The 13,465-nt window shown below is 40.6% G+C and overlaps 1 protein-coding gene across 2 annotated transcripts in view; it reads right to left on the bottom strand.

Annotated features, from left to right (window-relative positions):
- SIL1 (SIL1 nucleotide exchange factor) overlaps positions 1 to 13,465 on the bottom strand; it is a 206,245-nt gene that overhangs the window by 89,225 nt on the left and 103,555 nt on the right. The window lies entirely within an intron of this gene.

The raw sequence follows: 13,465 nt of genomic DNA, 5'->3' as shown, positions 1-13,465 counted from the left end.
CTTCTATGAGGCTCTCTCCTTGATGAGCACAGGGACTATATATCCTATTGTATTTCCCAAGCCTAGACCAGCGTGAGATTAGAAGGTAAGAAGATAGAGCAAACCAAGGAGACAGGGAATGGAATCAAAAGAAACTAAAAACCTCTTCCCATCCATCTCAGAAGAGTTGATCCACTTGCTGGAAAAAAAAAAAAAAAGTAATGTGAAAAGTAATGGGCTATTCATACACATTGTATAAAATTACTCAAAGATAGTTAAAAAGCAGGAAAAGACGCTACAAAAAAAAAAAACTACAGGCCAGTATCTCTGATGAACACAGAAGCAAAGATCCTCCACAAAATATTAGCAAACCAAATCTAACAATATATTAAGGAAATCATTCACCACGATCAGGTGGGATTTATTCCTGGGATGCAAGGGTGGTTCGATATTTGCATATCAATCAACGTGATAGGTCACATCAACAACAGAAAGCATAAAAACCATACACTCATTTCAAGAGATAAAGAAAAGGTGTATGACAAAGTACAATATCCATTCATGATAAAAACCCTCAACAAACCAGGTTTGGAGGAAACATACCTTAACATAATAAAGGCCATCAATTAAAAACCCACAGTTAACATCATCCTCAATGGGAAAAAACTGAGAGCTTTTCCCCTAAGATCAGGAACAAGACAAGAACATCCACTCTTGCCACTTTATTCAACACAGTACTCGAAGTCCTAGCCACAGGAATCAGACAAGAAGAAATAAAAGGCATGCAAATCAGTAAGGAAGAAGTAAAACTTCTGCTATTTGCAGATGACATGATACTATATGTAGAAAACCTTAAAGACCACACTAAAAAACTACTAGACCTGATAAATGAATTCAGTCAAGTCAGAGGATACAAAACCAATATACAGAAATCTGATACATTTCTATACACTAATAATGAAGTAGCAGAAAGAGAAATTAAGAAAACAATCTCATTTATAATTGTACTAAAAATATTGAGATACTTAAGAATATAACTCAACAAAGAGATGAAAGACTTATACTCTGAAAACTATAGAACACTGATGAAAGATGTCAAAGAAGGGACTCTTGGGTGGCTCAGTCAGTTAAGCATCTGCGTTTGGCTCAGGACACGATCCTAGAGTCCTGGGATCAAGTCCTGCATCGGGCTCCCTCCTCAGTGGGGAGCCTGCTTCTCCCTCTGCCTGCTGCTCCCTCCGCTTGTATACTCTCTCTCTCTCTCCCTCTCTGACAGACAGATACAAGCCTATCAAGATGAATGAATGAATGAATGAATGAATGAATGAATGATACTGAAGAAGACTAACAAATGGAAAGATATTCCACGCTCATGGATTGGAAGAACAAATATTGTTACAATGTCCACACTACTCAAAGCACTCTACACATAATGCAATCCCTAAGCAAACACCAAAAGCATTTTTCACAGAGCTAGAGAAAATAATCCTAAAATTTGTGTGGAACCACAAAGATGCCAAATAGCCACAGCAATCTTGAAAAAGAAGTAAACTGGAAGTATAACAATACCAGATTTCAAGATATACTATAAAGCTGTAATAATCAAAACAATATGGTACTGGCACAAAATGGACACTTGGATTAATGGAACAGAATAGACTCCAGAGATAAACCCACAATTATATGGTCAAGTAATGTATGACAAAGGAGCCAAAAAGACAACCTCTTCAACAAATGGTGTTGGGAAAACTGGACCAACTTCTTACACCAGGAACAAAAATAAACCTAAAATAAATTAAGGACCTAAATGTGAGACCTGAAACCATAAAAATCCTAGAGGAGAGCAAAGGCAACAATTTCTTTGACATCGGCTGTAGGAACATTTTTCTAGAAATGTGTCCTAAGGCAAAGGAAACAAAAACAAAATTAAACTATTGGGATTAGATCAAAATAAAAAGCTTCTCCATAGCAAAATAAACAACAAAACAAGATGACAACCCACTGAATGAAAGAAGATATTGCAAGTGATGGACGTGATAAGAGGTTAGTATCCAAAATATATATGGAGAACTTACATAACTCAACACCAAAAAAACCCAAATAATCCATCTGAAAAATGGGCAGAAAACTGTACACTAGTGGTGGGAAGGCAAACTGGTGCAGCCACAGCACCAGGAGGAAATAGTATGGAGGTTCCCCAAAAATTAAAAACAGAATTACCATATGATCCAGTAATTCCACTACTGGGTATTTACACAAAGAATACAAAAACACTCATTTGAAAAGATATATACACCCTATGTTTACTGCAGCATTGTTTACAATAGCCAAGTTATGGACGTAACCCAAGTGTCCATCAAATGGATAAAGAAGATGTGGTATATGTATATACAATGGAATATTACTCAGATATAGAGAAGGATGAAATCTTGCCATTTCCAACAACATGAATCTAGAGGACACAATGCTAAGTGAAATAAGTCAATCAGAGAAAGACAAATACTGTATGATTTTACTCATATGTGGTATTGAAGAAACAAAACGAGACAAAAAACAGACTCTTAAATACAGACAACACACTCACAGTTACTAGAGGGGAGGTGGGCAAAACAGGTGAAGGGGATGAAGAGAATACCTCTCATGATGAGTACTCTGTAATGTACAGAATTGTTGAATCACTGTATCATACACCTGAAACTAATATAACACCATACGTTAATTATACTGGAAATAAACAATACTTTTTAAAAACAGTATTTAAAAATCAAGCGTGCAAGATCACATACTGTAAAGAGAATGTCACACTTATTCATTCATTCATGCAGTTAACGTTTACCGAGCAACTACTATATACCAGCCACTGTGATAGGTTCTAAGAATACAAAGAGGAATGTTAATGGCCACAGGGATAGAAAATTTTAGGGAAAGCGTTCAAGATACTAGAAATCTAGAAGAAAGCTGCTCTGACACCTCAACTTTGTGCTTTCTCCTGCCAGAGGATGGCATGGCCTTGCTGATGCTGAATTTGATTCAAGAATCAAAAAAGGATGAAAATAAAAAAATTCCTTTAAGGGAAGCATATAGCACAATTTCTCTCAGAACTTGATCAGATAAACCGTAAGTATAAAAGGGTAATGATGTAACAAGAATTCAAGTTTTCTCAATTATGGCAGAACCACAGTGAAGTCCAAGTTCCACTGACCACTGTGTCTCCACCAGAGAACTAATAAGGAGCCAGGGAAACAGCATGCCAAGACAAGCTGTTCTGTTCCTGCTGCCCCACTTCAATAGGGAATTTCTGTATCTTTGGCTAAAAAAATTAATGGGAACTTAAGTACATGAATATGTCTGCATAACCATCTCCTTCTAATCTTAAAAGCAACCAAAATGCTTCAAGGTTATAAAAAAATATATCCAAAGTAGAGTGGGGAAAACTTTCTCTGGGGAGGCTTCCTGAATAAGGTTAAACTGGGGATTAAATGAGGCAAAAAGTGAGACCCAGACTGGGAAAATAGGGAATCCAAAATAGATAGAGCTGTGCGTACGAAGACTCAGACACACAAACTGACAGGCCAAATTCAGGAGGCCAGGAGAAGAAGCAGGGAGAACTGGAAAGGCTATGGAGGCAGCTGACAAGACGAGGCCAACTCGTGGCAACAATAACAAGGAACTGACAACGTCTATGCTTTTCCTAGGATCATGGGACAGGAGGTAACTTCTTCAGCATTAATCTTTGAATGTGTCAAGGCGACACGTCTCACCTGGAGAGATCCCAAACTGACAAAATGACAGAATATCTTCTTGGACTAAAGGCTAATAAGCAGGTCATCATTGACATTCTCTTTACCTCACCATCCCCCATACCCAATGCACCTCTAAAACCTAGTAATTTTTCCTGCTATAACATCTCTTCATTTCATTCTGTCCTCCTCACCACTGCTCTTGTCCAAACCATCACCATGTCTCTTCTGGACAGTGCCACAGCCTTCTGGCTGGCCTCTCTAACCTACTCTTAGCTCCCAGTCCAACTATTCTTTACAAAGAGTAGCTTGGTTTTTTTTTCAGAATACAAATCTGACTATGTCATTACCCTGTGTCAAACCTTTTAAGGGCTTCCGACTTCTCTCGGAATAAAGATGAAAGTCCTCACGGTGGTCAGTGAGGCCCGTTAGTATCTAGCTCCTGCCTGCCTCGTCAGCCTTATCCACTCCCCATTCTTTTTCCATTCCATGAAAGAAGCCTGCTTACTCCTACACATGGGTCATTCCACTTGCTGTTTGCTTTGCCCAGAATGCTCTTTCCAACCCCAGCCTCCCTATCTCATGTTCCCAATCCCAACTAACAGTCACTTCCTCTCAGTGGTATCCTCTACTTCCCCACACCAGACCCGGCTGCTCCCTACAGTCTTTCAATGCACCATGGACCTTTTCTTTACAGCAGTTACCACAATCAGTGGTTACAGTTTAGTTTTTTTATTCATCTGGTAAAAAGAAATGGTCACCATTTTATCCCCAGGGCCTATCCCATCCATGGTCTAGTACACAATAAATCCTCAATAATTATTTGTTGAGTAAAAATGAAAAATGAAAAAGAGAAAAATCCTAGCTCACCTAGAGGTATGTGGAAAGGCCAAAAAGGATTTTCACTAGCTCAAGAGGAGTCATAATAATTAGTCATGTTAATTGTTTCTTTTGTAGTAATACTACTAATAATAATACAAACAACAGTAGCATTTTTAATTTTCAGACTTCTGATCAAAATTAGAAATGGACAAGATGAAAAAAAACAATGTGACTAATAGTTTCAAAACATAACAGGCTATATGGTGCCAAAGTGGCCAAGGAACAGACTAGAATCTTATGTGAATCAATTTATTTTATTTGGGGAAAATTCCAAAATTACTCCCTTCACATAAGCCACCACAGGGGGCAAGAGCAACCACAATAGCATTAACTTAAAATACAGGTTATGCTCATTTAAGATACACAAAACCAGCAATGACAGAGTCAGAGGCAGCAGAAAACAGAATATTTTAAATGTTTCCACCCCACTGGGAAGAAGGCCAACTTAGCGTGCAACCTGACCTGCAACCTTCTAGGGCCTCTATGAAGGGACCAGGACACTCAGAAAGAGCAGAGTGGAGACAAAAAGTCACAATGTACATCCAGGTAAAGAGTCAGGGACTGAAAGGTGAGGGCAAGGGGGCAGGCAGAAAATATGACAGCGATCCAGAAAGGCAAACAGGCCTGCAAAGCCTACTGTGTCTGTGTCCCTACCACTGGCTCTCTGGGGACAAACCATGGCCTGAAAAAACGGTCTCTGAACAGGAAGAAACACCGTCCAAATTAAGTAAGGCCATATCATACTTGAATTTTGACTCCCACTGGGTATCTGTCACTGACTTTAATCACAATACAAGACCCAGGTAACAAGTCCTGCTTTTCCAAGGGGGAAAATCTGCAGCAGATTGCATTATTGTCTCCAATTGTCTTCCCCCTTGCCTGGATCCACACCCTTTGTCAGGTGACCCTGCAGCACCTCCTACCGTGGTAAGAGTATTTTCCTACCCTTTGACTCTGGACTTGGCTTATGACATGCTTCGGCCAGTGGGATGTCAGCAAATGGGCCACAGCAATTTGAAACGTGCTTGTGTGTTTTATCTGTCTTTTGGAATTCTACCATCACCACGAGAATTGTTCGCTAGCATTCTGGTCTGAGAAGGATGGGACCCATGGAGCAAATGTGGACCCCAATTGCAGACTGGAGCTAAGACCATCTGAGCTTAGCCATGGTCAACCAGGTCTAGCTCATCTATAGACACAAGAGCAAGAATAAAAGACTAGATTTCTCTGATAACTTTTTACTCTGAACTACCTTTAAACTTATACAAAAACTGAAAAAATAATACGTTCCATATATTGCTCACACAGCCTTTGCCAATGTTAATAGCATTAACTTAACATAGTAACATAGTCATAGATAATTATCACAACTGGGAAATGAACAATAACATTAACCAAACTATAAACATCCTTTTCAGGCCTTACCAGCGTTTCCACCATGTCCTTTTTTGTTCCAGGATCCCATACGGCCTTTGGTTGTTACTTCTCCCTAGTCTCCTGTAGTCTGCAAGAATCCCTCATCCTTCCCTTGTCTTTCATGATCCTGACACCATCAAGGAATACTGATCAGTTTTTCAGGACTGTCTGGTGTCTTCTCATGATTAAACTGAGGTCATGCATCCTTGACAGATGCACCAAGAAAATGATGACATGATGTTCTCAGTCCATCATATTACAAAGTTTGTGGTGTTAATATGTCTTATGACTGGTGATATCGGACTTGATCAACTAATAGAAGTAGTATCCCTACTGAGTTTTTTCCACTGTAGTAAACAAAAATCAGAACAAACTACCAAACTGAGAAGAATAGCTTGGCAACTTTTCATCAACTTCAAGTAAGAGCTACCATATGAACCCAGCAACTCCACACCTAGGTATATACCCAAGAAATTAAATCTAAAAGCATATGTTCACCAAAACGTGTACATGAATGCTCATCGTAGCATCATTTATAATAGCTAAAATGTGAAGACAACCCTAATGTCCACTAACTGATAAATGAAGAAAAAGTGATATACATATAATGGAATGCTATTCAACCATTAAAAGAAATGAAATACTGACAAATACAATATGGATGAAACTCGGATACATTATGCTCAGTGAAAGAAGACCGAAAAAGTCACATATCAGATGGTTCCTTTTAAATGAAATTTCAGAAGAGGCAAATCAAAAGACACAGTACGTCGGTGGTTATCAGGAGCTAGAGGGAGGAAGGAACAGGACGTGACTGCTAATGGGGATGGGGTTTTTTCCTGGGCTGATGAAAATGTTCTGGAATTAGACAGTGCTAATGGTTGTACAGTACTGTGCATATACCAAAAGCCACTGACTTGTTAAAAAAAATTACAAGGGAAATACTTTGAGATTATAGAAATCCCTTTTCTCTTCAAACCACACCATTAGGAGAATCCTTTTGCAATAATTACCACCATGGTGGCGGTCTAATGGCAATTTTCTACTTCCTTCCTTCCTAATATGTTAATTGAAATTTCAAGTACAGTAAGAAGTAGGGCATAATGAACACATACATCTACATCACTTAACTGTTACTTTTTTGTCACATTTGCTTTGCCTTTTTGTACTATGAAATGTTACAAATAGAAATATAACACACAAAAAGGAAACACCACAATATGTCAGTTCTAAATATTTCCATATGCACCTCTCAAAAAATATAAAGAAAACTTGCTACAAGAAAGAGGGAGAGAGAGAGAAACAAAAAAAAAGAAATTTCAGTACAAAGAACTCTCAGTCCTCCATCTATTAACAATTTACTTAAATAATAATATGGCTGCATGGTTATTTTCTTCTATGAGTTATAATTCAATACTATCATTATTGATTTTGTTGCTCAGTTGTTGCAGCTTGCCAGTTAGGAATTCCTTCAGGTTGGCTCTTGTGTCCTCTGAGCGAGTTCCTTTCCCCCATCATTTTTTTTTTAAGTATTTCCCTACTTTTTGGTTCCGTAAGAGGTTACAAGTTCATGTTGTATTTTCCTTTCCTTGCCCTGGAATCAATTACTTCTTAAGGACTTTTAGTTTCTTTTACTAAAGGATAGTACTTAGAAACCAAGATCTGGGTGCTAGGTATGCTTATTACTACTAGGGTACCATGGTTCTTAGACCCTGTGAGACAGAACTAAGAAATTTACGTATGTGTACACATTCATATATATGCTCATATACATGTATCTCTATTTCGCTATTTTTATATCTATTAAAAACTACAAGTTTATACTGTATCTCAGATTTCAGTCTAACACCACAGAGTTCATTTGTCTTTCCCCTTTCCTTACTTGCAACTTCTTTCTCCAACGGAGAGAAACTTGGCTATTATCTGCAATGTATTTTTTTTATTGTTCAATTCTAGCATGAATATAGTTTCAAAATTGGTAACCCATACCCCTATGAGAAATACATTTACCAAACTAGATTACAGCATTTACGTGCAGTTCTTTTGTCTCTGACTTCACAGTATCTAGTCAAGGTATCTTTTCACGAGGTCACTTAGGTTAGCTCTTTTCTTCCTTACTCCCGTGTAGTATGATTATGTTACTAATGTGTGATGCTTAGTTCATTTGTTAGTGTCTGTATTCCATTTTGTGGTTCCCACTCCTCCACATGCCGGTTGGTTTAACTGTTTATTTGGGGGGGGGCGCATTTTAAGGGTATGTGAACTATCTCTGGAGTTCTAAGACAGAACTATACAAAAAGAAACTACTGTGGTTTTTAAGCCAAGTTTGGAGGTGGTTTGTTTATTGTGGCAATTCATTCCGATGGTCCTGAAACAAGGAATTTAAAAGTGTCCAATATAAAGAACAGTTCTTTTTTCTGAAATTATGTAGTTTTTATCTTTTTAGTGTTAAAATGCCCCTTTATAAAATGAGCGAATGACGATGATGGATAATAGTGGGTTGTTTCTATGTTAAGGCTCTTAACTCAGCAAAGTAAAAAAGCTGGCCTCTGGTGCCCAAAATTTGCTTTTCAACTTTTTCCTATCCATCAAACACCACAGTCTGGAAACTCCCCCATCTATTCTACCAACCTTCTCCAGGACGTTTGAGAATTATTCTCCATTGTACACTTTAAGCGATGGTATTTTATGGCATATAAACTGTATATCAATAAAACTGTTTAAAAAATACATTTCCTTAGATAAAGCATTACCTTCTCCTTTCAAATCCCAGAACGGCAATTAGTGTATCAGATACAGTCCAAGGTGACACCAAGGATTTCTAGGGGCCATGAAAGAGCGCTAAGCACAGAGCCTCTACAGTCCCAGGACAGTTGTGGGTATGGTATGAAGAAGAAAATGGACCAAAGAAAGCCTGAGGCCGTGAAGCACATAGGCAAGAGGAACCCTAGTAGAAGGGCAGGTAAGAAACAGTGATCCGGGGGCGCCTGGGTGGCGCAGTCATTGGGCGTCTGCCTTCGGCTCAGGGCGTGATCCCGGCGTTCCGGGATCGAGTCCCACATCGGGCTCCTCCGCTGGGAGCCTGCTTCTTCCTCTCCCACTCCCCCTGCTGTGTTCCCTCTCTCGCTGGTTGTCTGTCACATAAATAAAATCTTAAAAAAAAAAACAGTGATCCAAGAGGGAGGAGCCAACAGGAATGCCCAAAGGAGGCCGACAAGTAAGAGAGACAAGTGAGAAGGCCCATCTATAAGACGACAGGGAGCGGTAAGGGTCGAAAAAAATGCCTCTTCTAAAAGCATCAACTTTTAAAATAGAAAAGCCAAACAAAATATATCTATAAATGAAATTCATCCCCCAGCCAGTTTATGACTGTTGGGAAAGAGGTTTCACCTACTGACAAACTTTGCCTGACTCAGTGTTTGTCCCAACTCCTCCCAGTTCCTAGTGATTACAAATTTGCCCCGCCTGGACTCACAAAGGCAGGGTCCCCCCTGGACTCACAAAGGCAGTGCCCCGAGTGAGAATACTGTGCAGCCCAGCTGCCCTGCTTCAGCAGAGTCAGGGCCAACTCAGATGGATGCCAGGGTGCTCGTTTTTGCCTTGCCATCAGATGCCTCAGCAGTTATATAGCTTTGGGAGTGGTGCAAAGTATGGCCTGTCCTCTAGAGGCTCCTGCCTGGACACCTCCCCCACTAGGGACTTCTAGGCTCTTTCAAGTCATCCTTGGATGCAGTGTCAGGAAATCAAGGGTTACGCTGACAGCCTGCTCCAATGAGGGCTAGCCATGCAACCATGTGCCCTGCAACTCTGCTACCCACTCAGCTCTGCCCTTCAAGGCCGGGTGAACCGAGCCAAATTCCTTTTTCTTTCTGAAAATTCATGCCCTATGTGCCAAATGAAAAGAATCTATTGTGTCTGCATTCCCTCATGTGTTAGACTGTTGTGAAGAACAAATGAGAAAATACTCTGTCCGTGTAGTGAAGAAGTTAAAAGTGCTTCAGGAAACAGACCCCCAAAAAGGTAAATGTCAACCACAATGAAAAGATGACACCTTATTTATCAAGTCCCATAGGTATACGTCAACAAGAGTAGAAAAATCCCGATTATGCTGAGTTTCCAATTACCTGTGTCTACAGCTCAGGCTCAACACCAGGCACACAGTAGGCCTCCAGAAAGGTCAGCTTGAATGCCGGCCCCCTGCCCCTACCTCCCCCAGAACCTACGGAATAGGAGGATTATGGAACAGGAAGCGGTGCCACTCACCTCATTGGGGCCTCCAAGTCCCTAAACAGGGCTGGTCAGAGCTGAGACTTTACAGGCCCAGTTGCCATGACTACCGCAGCCCTCTCCTTCTGTTTTTTTATTCAAAACCCCCAAACAAGTCCTGGCAAGATCCCTGCCTCACACAAATGAGCATCTATCCCGTGTCTCAGGCAAAACTTGAACAGAACCACTAACAAAAAAATGTGCAGAAACCTCTCTAAAGTGCTGAACCCTGAACCACTGCTTTATGTTATTATATTTTGAAGGGTAACACCAATAAAGACCTTTTTTTTAAAACAGTGAAACATGCAGTGAACCAGTCTGGATTGTAGTTATATTTAAACATTTTTTAAAAGTACTCAACAATGACAGAATGAGAAAAACATGAAAATATTCTCCAAACTGATTTTGTACTCTGAGTCACAGAATCTAAGACTCTGGGCAGGGCCGTAGAAGAATTATCTGGCATGACTTCCCAGGGTGGAAATCCCTCACTAGCATTAAAGCCCCTCAGAACAAAAGACTCCACCGTTTTCCTCAGAACAGCTAACCAGACAGCTCCCACCACCCTCCAACACTATGCTCCAAAAATCTCATCTGCTGTGACCTATGCAATGTCTCCTTCCCAGTCCTCAAGGAGGACAGACAACAGGTGGTCACCAACCTCTTCATACAGAATTCACAAGAGCAGTGTTCTTCAAGAACAAAGACTAGCAATGCTACTGAGAAGACTTCCTGTGTTAGAGTCAGAGAGGTACAGGACAAAGGCTCAAAGTAACCATATGTAGGACACAGTGAATCTCTTTTCATAACTGGCTTTTCAGCAAGCATTTACTGAGGGTTAGGCAAGAACCTGCTCTTTTCTAGGCATCCTTTCTACCACAGCTTACTGCACACCCACTGAGGGCCACTTCTTTTTTTTTTTTTTTTTTTTTTTTTTTTTTTTTTATTAATAATGATTTTTTATTATATTATGTTAGTCACCATACAGTACATCCCCGGTTTTCGATGTAAGGCTCGATGATTCATTAGTTGTGTATAACACCCAGTGCACCATGCAATATGTGCCCTCCTTACTACCCATCACCGGTCTATCCCATTCCCCCACCCCCCTCCCCTCTGTAGCCTGAGGGCCACTTCTTACGTTGGCCGTTGGCCGCTAGGAAGAATTCCACATGAACAAGACCAATTGCTGCCATTGAGGGGAAGGAAGTAAATGAAGACGACCGGCAGTAACATTTGGAGTTCCAAGTCCAGAGAATGGCTTTCAGAAAGCAAGCAAAGAAATGAACATATTTAGGGGGCCATGAGAAATCTGAAGCATTTGGAGCTCAGCATATAAAAGAGAGATACAAGAAACAAGGAGGCTAGTTGAAAAGCTATTATACTTGTCCTAATCACATGTAATAAAGCCTGAACCAGGTGAATGGGTAGAATGAGACAGTAGTAAGGAATGATCATATTTTAACCAGACAAACTAGGAATCTTATCATGGCCATCAATCTTCTTTCCCTCAAAAGCACCAGACGTTTAGGCATATGCAATAATTCTCCCACCAGCCTCAAGTACCTGTCAGTGGTGATGGGCTGAGGGGTTATTTCTACCCACAGACCCACATGGGCATTCCATGTCTGTTTCCTAGCCTGCTGATTGCCTCTGTTCCCCTTCCATCTCTATCCTCAATGTGTACCATGTTCCTCTTCAGCTTAGAAGACAACCCAGTAAGTAAGACTAATAGATACAGCACAGCCTCTTAATCAGAGCACTTGGAATGTTGCACTCATGCTGGAAATCTGGTTTTCAATAACCCTGTTAACTGTTAAGGTGTACTAATTCCGGCCATTTCTTTCTTTTTAAATATATACTCCCCCAGGCGCCTGGGTGGCTCAGTTGGTTAAGCGCCTGACTCTTGGTTTTGACTCAGGTTGTGATCTTGGAGTCATGGACTGAGCCCCATGTTGGGCTCCCGGCTCAGAGGAGTCTGCTTGAGATTCTCTCCCTCTCCCTCTCCCTCTGCCCCTCCCCTGGCTCATGCTTTCTCTCTCTCTCTCTAAATAAAACCTTAACAACAACAACAAAAAAAGATATACCCTCCAACCAACCCCTACTCTCTCAACCTTACAAAATCTTGAATATATCCAGACTTCAATCTATTTTCAGTTGCATACCCCTACATGTGTTGGGGATGAGGAGAAAAGCCTAAAGAAAATTCAAAGAGGAAGGGAATCACCAAGACACCAAAGGCCACGCAGCTAGGAATAAACCAAAGCACACCCCTACAGTCTCTCCAGCCCTCTAAACCCACCTCGTAATTCTGAAGTCAATTAAAACTGCATCTGTAAAAGTCTCAGTATAAATGATATTAACCATGAGAGACTGTCAATGAGCTTCACTTAATAATGAGGAGAGGGGAAATGCCAACTTGGAAGTGAAGGAGTTAAATGTGCCCATTTCCCAGGGGTCAAGGGCCTTGGCTTCACTACTGCTCATTTTCTGGAGGAGACTCTTGGGAATTCCAGAGTGCCTGCATTTCCCACCCAGGCACAATTTCATTAGCAGCTCATTAGCAGGAGTGGCAACCAATCCTGACTCCTGTTTTTCATAATATTTATTTGTTAATTGACACTTTGAACACAGGTTGACTGAGAACCAAATGAAAGTGCTAAAACCACTCAGTCAAATTTAAAACACAAAGATTGTATTCTAAACATACCCTTTGTTCTCATTTATTTTCCTCAAACAAGTCATAATTTAATAAGGGGGTTAAAAAAGCAAAGTGCAAAGATATTGTACTTTAATTTTTAATCCTTTTTTCCCCACCCCATCAATCCCCAGGGCTCCTGACATCATAATTGGCTCTATTTGTTCTCTCTTACAGCACCTGTTAGCTCAAGGGCAAAACGTGGCTCTATGAATTATTCCAAAACAGTATTAGTGACTCCTGACCTCTACAATTTCCCCAGGGCCTGCTGAAGAAGCCCCTCAGCTTAGATGCTCCCTGCAGTGGTAAGAGAGGAAATCCATAGGTAGGACTGGAACAAAATTCCTAGGACAGATTTTCTCTCTGGATCAGCTCTAAAGGATGGCACACTTAAATCTCTCCCCTTTGCGGGGGGGGGGGGGTCCCCATGCAAAAGAGGCAGATGGAGAAACAGATACAGTGCAGAGAAGGCAGTCAAGGAAAC

The sequence above is a fragment of the Ursus maritimus genome, unplaced genomic scaffold (genome assembly GCF_017311325.1).
Source record: "Ursus maritimus isolate PB19 unplaced genomic scaffold, ASM1731132v1 scaffold_5, whole genome shotgun sequence".
Classification (NCBI taxonomy): Eukaryota; Metazoa; Chordata; class Mammalia; order Carnivora; family Ursidae; genus Ursus; species Ursus maritimus.
This window is presented reverse-complemented; position numbering and strand designations above follow the sequence as displayed.